Below are 9,405 nucleotides of genomic sequence, written 5' to 3'. Positions count from 1 at the left end.
GGTGAGGCCACAGTAAGAGGTGATCGGTGATCTCCTAAGGAAGGCCACGGCCACCACTCCACTCTCAGCTGAGGCTGCTCAGCCTGCTCACAGTCAGGCCGCAGCTGCCGTGAAGTGAAGTCTCTTTCTTCAATAATAAATTAACCTTAGTTTCTTCTAATTTATTTACTTAATAAACTTTTTCCTTTTTTTGTTAACTTTTATTTTAGGTTCAGTGGGTACATGTGCAGGTTTATTACATGGGTAAACTGCATGTCACCGGGGTCGGGTGTACAAATGATTTCGTTACCCAGGTATGAGCACAGTACCCAATAAGCAGTTTTTCCATCCTCACTCTCTCCCAACCTCCACTCTCAAGTAGGCCTCAGTGTCTTTTGTTCCACTCTGCCTCCCTGTATACTGAATGTTTAGCTCTCACTTATAAGTGAGAACGTGTGGTATTTGGTTCTCTGTTCCTACGTTAGTTCGCTTAGGATAATGGCCTCCAGCTCCACCCATGTTGCTGCAAAGAACATGATTTCATTTTTTTACGGCTGTGTAGTATTTCATGGTGTAGATGTACCACACTTTCTTTATCCAGTCCACCGTTGATGGGCATCTAGGTTGATTCCATGTCTCTGCCATTGTGAATAGTGCTGCAATGAACATGCATGTGCATATGCCTTTTCGGTAGAACAATTTATTTTCCTTTGGGTATATACCCAGTGATGAGATTGCTGGGTTGAATGGTAGTTCTGTCTTTTTTTTTTTTTTTTTTTTCACTTTAAGTTCTGGAGTACATGTGCAGAACGTGCAGTTTTGTTACATAGGTATACATGTCCATGGTTGTCTGCTGGACCCATCAACCCGTCACCTGCATTAGGTATTTCTCCTACTGCTATCCCTCCCCTTGCCCCCACCCCCCGACAGGCCTGGGGTGTGATGTTCCCCTCCCTGTGTCCATGTGTTCTCATTGTTCAATTCCAACTTATGAGTGAGAACATGCGGTGTTTGGTTTTCTGTTATTGTGATAGTTTGCTGAGAATCATGGTTTCCAGCTTCATCCATGTCCCTGCAAAGGACATGAACTCATCCTTTTTTATGGCTGCATAGTATTCCATGGTGTATATGTGCCACATTTTCTTTATCCAGTCTATCATTGATGGACATTTGGGTTGGTTCCAAGGTAGTTCTGTCTTAAGTTCTTTGAGAAATCTCCAAACTACTTCACTTTTTTGTATTAACGCACAGCTTACCACACAAATGTATTGTACAGCTATACAAAAATATTTTCTTTATTTATATCCTTATTAGATAAGTTTTTTTCTATTTAATTTTTTTTTTTACTTTTTAAATAGTTTTGTTGAAAACTAAGACACAAACACATACATTAGCCGAGGCCTACACAGGGTCAGGATCATCAATATCAGTGTTCTACTTCCTCATCTTCTCCCACTGGGAGGTCTTCGGGGGCAGTAACACGCATGAACCTGTCCTCTCCTGTGATAACAATGCCCTGTTCTGGAAAACCTCCTGAAGGGCCTGCCCAAGACTGTTTTACAATTAACTAATTTTTTAATAGATAAGTATAAAGAATGTACTCTAAAATAACAGTAAAAAGTATAATGGCCAGGCACAATGCCTCACACCTGTAATCCCAGCACTTTGGGAGGCTGAGGCGGGCGTATCACCTGTGGTCAGGAGTTTGAGACCAGCCTGGCCAACATGATGAAACCCGTCTCTACTAAAAATACAAAAAATTAGCCAGGCCTGGTGGTGCATGCCTGTAAATCCCAGCTACTCCGGAGGCTGTGGCGGAAGAATCGCTGGAACCCGGGAGGCGGAGGTTGCAGTGAGCTGAGATCACACCATTGCACTGCAGCCTGGGTCACAAAAGTGAAACTCCATCTCAAAAAAAAAAAGTATAGTATATTAAATACATAAATCAATAACAGAGGCACATATTATCAGGTATTATGTATCATACATAACTGTATGTGCTATAGTTTTTACATGACTGGCAGTGAAGTAGGTTTGTTTACACCAGCATCACCACGAACACGTGAGTAATGAGTAATGTGTTGTGCTGTGATGTTATGACAGCTATGATGTCCCTAGAGATAGGATGTCACTAGGAATTTTTCAGCTTCGTTATAATCTTATGGATATAATTACAGCATTTATGTGATCCATTGTTAACCGAAACATCATTATGCAGTGCATGACTGTATGTATCTCTTCTACTGGTTCTGCTTCTCTGGTTGAAACCTGACTGACACAATACACAAATACCAATTGTCCCTCATGGAGTTCTTTGATGGATTTTAGGAGATCCTACACAGAGATACATCCCTGAGGAATTTCTGCACTGCATCATTCCCTGATACAGGTGAGATGCTCTCTGGGAGGCCTCTTCTGACTTTACCTTAGCTCTCAACTTCTAGTGAAGCATCCAACATGGCTTCTTTCTTGTAGGATCTCCCACCGATAGGGAGTCCTCTTGGATAAAGCCCTTTGTAGAGGATGCAAACCCACATCTGCTTCTTCTGGGATGAGGGGAGCTCATATACCCACTCACCAAATAGTGAAGCTGAGCCTTGAAGCCACCCCACCTTACCCTGTCATCAGGAGCAACTTCTGCTAACTTTTCACCACTGGGCCTCTCTAAACAATAGTCACACAAAAGTGTCTTTGTCCTCTTCAGTAAGGGACATAGGTCAGGTTCTTCCAAACACTTTCTTGTTCTCCATGCTGTCTCAAATTTACAAGCTCCCATAGCTGAGCAAGCATAGAGCCAAGGAGTAAGACTCTGTCCACCTTCAGCAAGCAGTGCCCAATCTCTCCAAAGTGCCCTCTTGTTTCACCTCTCACTTGGAATCAGGGTGGGAGGGGAAATACCCCAGTAATCCTTTTTTTTTTTTTTAAAGAGTCTCATTCTGTCACCCTACCTGGAGTGCAGGGGTATGACTGTAGCTCATTGTAGCCTCTAATCACCCAGGCTCAAGTGATCCTCTCACCTCAGCCTCCCTAGTAGCTGTGACTACAGATATAAACCACCATGCCCAGCTAATTCTTTAATTTTTTCCATTTTTATTAGAGATGATGACTTTCTACGTTCCCCAGGCCGGTCTTGAACTCCTAAGCTCAAGCGATCTTCCCGCCTTGGCCTCCCAAAGTGCTGTGGTTACAAATGTAAGCCACCACACCCAGACCCCAGCAATCTTTTGATTCACAAATTCTTTCAAGGAATTTGTCTCCGCAATCATGTAATCACCGGCAGGTTCTTCTTGCCCTCTGCACAGGCAAAATCAATTCACTGAGACTACGGCATAGCAGTAAAGAAAGAGTTTGATTGACAGGAGGCTAACTCATGTAGTAGAACCAGAAATACTCAAATCAGTCTCCCTGAAGGCTCAAAGTTTTGGGGGTTTTAAAGGATAGTTGGTGGTCAGAGGGCTAGAGAATGGGGAATATTGATTGATTGGGGTAAAATCATAGGAGTGTGGAAAATAGTCTTCATGCACTGAGTTGGCCTCTGGGTAGGGCCACAGGACTGATTGACTCATGAGTTGCAGGTCTGGCCTGAGTCAGCTGGTCGTGAGAAATGTAACAATCTGAAAAAAAATCTCAAAAGGCCAATCTTGGGTTCTGTAACAGTCAATGTTATCTACAGGAGTAATTGGGGAAGTTACAAATCTTGTGACCTCCAGAACAATGGCTGGTTATCATTTCACTTTGCCTACATTTTAGCAGAATTCAGGTTCCTCTCATAATCCTAACCTGTGGCCTTTCATTAGTTTTAGAGAGGTGGTTTAGTTTTAGGAAAGAGCTATTATCATCTTTGCTTTAAGGTTAAAGTATAAATTGAGTGCCTCCCGAAGTTAGTTTGGCCTAGACTGAGGAATCACCGAAGACACCTTGTAGCTTAGAAGCAAAATGGAGTCAACTATGTCAGTTTTCTCTTACTGTCATAATTTTGCAAAGGTGGTTTCAATCAGTCTCTATCTTTTCCTGATATGGGTTGTTGGTAATTGTCCTTAGACCAGTTTGGAAAGTCCTGTAGGGTATGCTAAGAACTCTCTTTGCAATACAGGATTTCTTAACACCTATTGTTCTCAGCTTTAGATTTTAGCCAAAATTCTAAGTCAACCAAAATAATCTCTTTCTAATATTTTATTATACTCATCACTGAGTAGCTTTTTGCACCCTCAAAAAAATCAATTAATCATAGGTGAGCTTCTGTGATGATTAATTTTATGTGTCAGCTTAACAGGGCCATGAAATATCCAGATATCTGGTTAAGCATTACTTCTGCGTGTGTCTGTTCAGGTGTTTCCACTAGAGATTAGTATTTAAATTAGTGGACTGAGTAGATTCACCCCCAGAAGGAACCAACCCTGCCAACACCTTGACTGTGGGCCTCCAGAACTGTCAGACAATACATTTCCGCTGGCTTTACCCACCAAATTTATGGTACTTTGTCAGGGCAGCACTAGGAAATTAACACGGGTCAGACAAACTCAACCAATTGTCAGCCAGAAAATGTTTAAATTTACCTTTAGCCTGGAAGCCCTTGCTTTGAGTTGTCCCACCTTTCTGAGCGAAACCAATGTATTTCTTAAGTGTGTTTTATTGATGTCTCATGACTCCCTGAAATATATAAAACTAAGCTGTGCCCCGACAACCTTGAGCACATGTTCTCGGGACCTCCTGAGGGCTGTGTCATGGGCCATGGTCACTCATATTTAGCTCAGAATAAATCTTCAAATATTTTACAGAGTTTGACTCTTTTTGTCGACAATATTTTGGTGCCCAAATACATGGGGCCTTAGCGAAGACTCAGGACCCTGAAAGAGTTGCCCGAAACCGGAGCTAAGGTACCAGCAGCGGCCCATTGAAGTCCCACTGAGTTCAAGCTTCTCCCCCAGCGGAACGGGTAAGTCCTCCTGAGCCCCGGACCTCCCTTTGGTTGACGGTCCTTGATTTATTCTGAGCTGGTTTTCTCCTAGGAAATTGTTGTTTAAGGATCCCAATTCTAATTCAGAGATGCATTCTAAAGGTAATTCTCTATTGCTTTTTCTCCTAAAATTTATCTTGATTCTGAGGAACTGAACTGTTGTTTTCATAGCTAAATGAGAGACTGAGTTTTTCAGCTCTGAAGAGAAAGGGCATTTGCTCCTCCCAGCTGAAAGGTGCCCCTGGGTGACCAGGGGCCTCACAGGAGTGTCTGAGGGGTTGAGCCCTCGCCACATGCAGCAGCCCTGCAGGGAAATCCCCAACAAAAATTAATTCTAAAATGTTAAAATTAATTTCTGCCCACAGTCTCATGCCATTGCAAGCTAGGCCTCCACAATTTGACCACTCTCTCACTATCCCCTGCCGGGAGATCCTATCTGGTGTGCTCACTGCAATCCCTGTTACGTTGAAAACAGGTTACCCTATCTTATCAACCTTTACACAGAACATCCCCACTCCTCTTTGCCTTAACTACAAGCCAACTGTTTCTTAAAAATTATGTCCTCTCAAAATGAGGCTATTAAGTTGCAAGGAGAGTGGAAGTAGTGGAAGAGAGGAAACTCAGCATTTTTGTTATTGTTGTTTTCCTTGCTGACTCCAGACCATTGTTTCTTATCATGTAAAAATAGTTCCTATAGGCTGCGCACAGTGGCTCACGCCTGTAATCTCAGCACTTTGGGAGGCCAAGGCAGGTGGATCACGAGGTCAGGAGTTCAAGACCAGTCTGGCCAGCATAGTCTCTACTAAAAATACAAAAAATTAGCCAGGTGTGGTGGTGGGCCACTGTAATCTCAGCTACTTGGGAGGCTGAGGCAGGAGAATCATGTGAATCCGGGAGGTGGAGATTGCAGTGAGCCAAGATCTCGCCATTGCACTCAAGCCCGGGCAACAGTACGAGACTCCATGTCAAAAAGAAAAAAAAAAAATGGTTCCTTTAATGGATAGTGATAATGGCTGCACAACATGGTGAATGTAATTAATGTCACTGAATTATACACTTGAAAATGGTTAAAGTGATAAACTTTATATTATGTACACTTTATCACAATAAAAACAATACACCAAAAAAATAGCTTCTTTGAGGCACATGCCACCTGCCCACCCCATCCACTACCCTTTCTCATCACTTTCATCTTCAAACCTTTTCCTTCCCTCTCAATGATCCAAGACTTTGCCCAGAACTCAGTCTGTCTTCTCTCTTCCAAGTTAGATATCACAGCTGCAAAAATTAATTAAAGATCAAAATGTGAAACCAAATAATAATTAAAGCTAGCTTAAGAGAGGGCCGGGCACAGTGGCTCACACCTGTAATCTCAGCACTTTGGGAGGCCAAGGCAGGTGGATCACCTGAGGTCAGGAGGTCAAGATCACCCTGGCCAATATGGCAAAACCCCGTCTCTACTAATAATACAAAAATTAGGGTGTGGTGGTGCATGCCTGTAATCCCAGCTACTCGGGAGGCTGAGGCATGAGAATAGCTTGAACTCAGGAGGCAGAGGTTGCAGTGAGCCAAGATCATGCCATTGTGCTCCAGCCTGGGCAACAGAGCGAGACTGTCTCAAATAAATAAATTAATTAATTAAAAATACAAACTTAGTAGAAAAAAATTTTGGGAAAATACAAGTAAAATCCCAAGCAGGCAATTCTAGGTGGAATACCAAAATCCACAATAAGGGGAAAAAATGACAGTTTTGACTTTATTAAAACTTAAAATGAGGAGGGGGTATTGGGGAGATATTTGTCAGAATATACAAAATTTCCATTGGAGAGGAGGAATAAGTTCAAGAGGTCTAGTGTGCAACAAGGTGACTGTAGTTAATAACAGTCTACTCAGGCCAGGGGCCGTGGATTCCAGCACTTTGAGAGGCCAAGGCAGATGGATCACTTGAGGTCAGGAGTTCGAGACCAGCCTGGCCAACATGGTGAAACCCTGTCTCTACTAAAAATACAAAAATTAGCCAGGCCTGCTGGCACATGCCTGTAATCCCAGCTACTTGGGAGGCTGAAGAAGGAGAATCACTTGAATCCAGGAGGCAGAGGTTGCAGCGAGCCGAGCTTGCACCACTGTACTCCAGCCTGGGCAACAAGAGTGAAACTCCAACTAAAAAAAATAAAAATAAATAAAAAATTTAGAAAAACGTACACAATGTATTGTATTCTTGAAAATTGCTAAGAAAATAGATTTTGCCTTTCTGCCCTTGGACACCACCGAGGAAGCATCATTAAAGTCTCTCTTCTCCCTGCCGTCATGTCTAAGTCTGAGTCTCCTAAAGAGCCTGACCAGCTAAGGAAGCTCTTCATTGGCGGGTTGAGCTTTGAAACAACCAATGAGAGCCTGAAGAGGCATTGTGAGCAATGGGGAACGCTCATGGATTGTGCGGTAATGAGAGACCCAAACACCAAGGCTGCAGGGGCTTTGGGTTTGTCACATATGCCACTGTGGAGGAGGTGGATGCAGCCACGATTGCAAGGCCACACAAGGTGGATGGAAGAGTTGTGGAACCAAAGAGAGCTTTCTCAAGAGAAGATTCTCAAAGACCAGGTGCCCACTTAACCGTGAAAAAGATGTTTGTTGATGGCATTAAAGAAGACACTGAGGCTGGGTGCGGTGGCTCACGCTTGTAATCTCAGCACTTTTGGGGGCCAAGGCAGGTGGATCACGAGGTCAAGAGATCGAAACCATCCTGGCGAAAATGGTGAAATCCCGTCTCTACTAAAAATACAAAAATTAACTGGGCATGGTGGCACGTGCCTGTAGTCCCAGCTACTTGGGAGGCTGAGGCAGGAGAATCGCTTGAACCCGGGAGGCAGAGGTTGCAGTGAGCCAAGATCGTGCCATTGCACTCCAGCCTAGGTGACAGAGCCAGACTCTGTCTCAGAAAAAAAAAAAAAAGAAGACAAAGACACTGAAGAACATCACCTAAGAGATAATTTTGAACAGTTTGGAAAAATTGAAGTGATTGAAATCATGACTGACCGAGGCAGTGGCAAGAAAAGGGACTTTGCCTTTGTAACCTTTGACAACCATGACTCCGTGGATAAGACTGTCATTCAGAAATACCATACTGTGAATGACCACAACTGTGAAATTAGGAAAGTGCTGTCAAAGCAAGAGATAGCTAGTGCTTCATCTAGCCAAAGAGGTCGAAGTGGTTCTGGAAACTTTGGTGGTGGTGGTCATGGAGGTGGTTTCGGTGGGAGTGACAATTTTGGTAGTGGAGAAAACTTCATGGTCATGGTGGCTTTGGTGGCAGCTGCGGTTGTGGTGGATATGGTGGCAGTGGGGATGGCTATAATGGATTTGGTAATGATGGAAGCAATTTTGGAGGTGGTGGAAGCTACAATGATTTTGGCAATTACAACTATCAGTTTTCAAATTTTGGACCCATGATGGGAGGATTCTTCAGAGTCAGAAGCTCTGGCCCCTATGGTGGTGGAGGCCAATACTTTGCCAAACCACGAAACCAAGGTGCCATAGTAGCAGCAGTAGCTATGGCAGTGGCAGAAGATTTTAATTAGGAAACAAAGCTTAGCAGGAGAGGAGAGCCAGAGAAGTGACAGGGAAGCTACAGGCAACAGATTTGTGAACTCAGCCAAGCACAGTGGTGGCAAGGCCTAGCTGCTACAAAGAAGATATGTTTTACACAAATACTCATGTGTATGGGCAAAAAACTTGAGGACTGTGTTTGTGACTAATTGTATAACAGGCTATTTTAGTTTCTGTTCTGTGGAAAGTATAAAGCATTCCGACAAAGCGTTTTAATGTAGACTTTTTTTTTTGCACCCATGCGGTTGATTGCTAAATGGAACAGTCTGATCGTGAGGCTGAATAAACGTCTCTTTTAAGAAAGAAAAAGAAAATAGATTTTAAGTGTTCTCACCTCACACACACAAATATGTGAAGTAATGCATATGTTAATTAGCTTATTTACTCATTCCACAATGTATATATATTTCAAAACAACATGTTGTACGTTGTAATATATACAATTTTTATTTGTCAATTAAAGAAAAAAAGCCAGCCACAGTGATGCACACCTGCGGTCCCAGCTACTCAGGAGGTTGAGGCAGGAGCATCACTTGAGCACAAGACATCGAGGCTACAGTGAGCCATGATCACACCACTGCACTCCAGCCTGGGCAAAAAAGTGAGCACCTGTCTCTAAAATACACAGACACACACACAATTCTTAAAAAACTTAAAATGCATGAATAGAAAGAAAAAAACACTCCATAATGTTTTAAGAAAACAAAAAATATAAAATATTTGCAACACATATGACTGACAAATAAGCAGGCGGCATGTGCCTCAAAGAGTGCCTACATATTGATAAGAAAAAAGACAAAAAAAAAAAAAAAAGAAAAAACCCTGATAGAGTGAATAGCCAAAGGATATAAACATGTAACTCA

General features: G+C 42.8%; 1 pseudogene; it reads left to right on the top strand.

Annotated features, from left to right (window-relative positions):
- The first annotated feature begins 7,243 nt into the window (after positions 1–7,243).
- Positions 7,244–8,562, top strand: LOC129010495 (heterogeneous nuclear ribonucleoprotein A1-like; annotated as a pseudogene).
- The last annotated feature ends 843 nt before the right edge of the window (positions 8,563–9,405 follow it).

This window comes from Pongo pygmaeus, chromosome 10, assembly GCF_028885625.2.
Source record: "Pongo pygmaeus isolate AG05252 chromosome 10, NHGRI_mPonPyg2-v2.0_pri, whole genome shotgun sequence".
Classification (NCBI taxonomy): Eukaryota; Metazoa; Chordata; class Mammalia; order Primates; family Hominidae; genus Pongo; species Pongo pygmaeus.
Note: the sequence above shows the minus strand (reverse complement) of the source record. Positions and strands in the feature narration are given on the sequence as shown.